This window comes from Carlito syrichta, unplaced genomic scaffold, assembly GCF_000164805.1.
Source record: "Carlito syrichta isolate Samal-C Ts95f unplaced genomic scaffold, Tarsius_syrichta-2.0.1 Scaffold316382, whole genome shotgun sequence".
In the NCBI taxonomy this organism is placed as follows: domain Eukaryota; kingdom Metazoa; phylum Chordata; class Mammalia; order Primates; family Tarsiidae; genus Carlito; species Carlito syrichta.
In genome coordinates, this window is record NW_007260478.1 from 287404 (window position 1) to 288246 (window position 843).

The following is an 843-nucleotide window of genomic DNA, read 5'->3' on the forward strand; positions in this document are numbered from 1 at the left end:
CCCTGGTAGTGAGTCAAGCGGGCATTACTTATCCATCGATCTGGTGGCTGTCTGAGCACCTCCTCTATGGCATGGGGTGTACTGACATACAGTTCTTGACCCAAGGTTATTTTGTCAGCATCCTTGACCATAGTGGCAACTGTCGCAATGATTTTCAAACATGGGGGCCATCCAGCTGCTACAGGATCTAATTTCTTTGAGAGGTATGCTATGGGCTTTTTCCAGGGGCCTCGCTGTTGTAGCAGGACCCCCTTTGCGACCCCTTTCAGTTCATCCACATATAGATGAAATGGCTTTGTTAAATCAGGTAACCCAAGGGCTGGGGCCAAGAGTAACACTTGTTTGAGGTTATTAAAAGATTGATTCATGGCCTCCGTCCAAACAAAGTCTTGCTTATTTTTAGTGACTTCATATAGCGGTCTAACCAACTCAGCGAACCCCAGAATCCACAAGTGGCAGAACCCCGCTGAACCCAGGAATTCGCGTACCTGGCGGACATTTTGTGGCGGTGGAATTCTTAGAACAGTTTCCTTTCTAGCGTCCGTTAGCCATCTCTGCCCATCTTTTATTTTGTATCCCAGATAGCTCACCTCCGTTCTGCAGATTTGTGCCTTTTTTGCTGAGGCGCAGTACCCCAGGGTGCCCAGAGTTTGTAACAAGTCCTTGGTGCCTTGAAGACATGTGTCTTGGTCCTCTGCTGCCAGCAGGATATCATCTACATACTGTAACAGAGTCAGGTTGGGGTTCTTTGTATGAAACTCACCCAAATCTTCCTGCAGTGCCTCGTTGAGAATGGTGGGTGAATTCTTGAATCCTTGAGACAGTCATGTCCAGGTGAGCTGG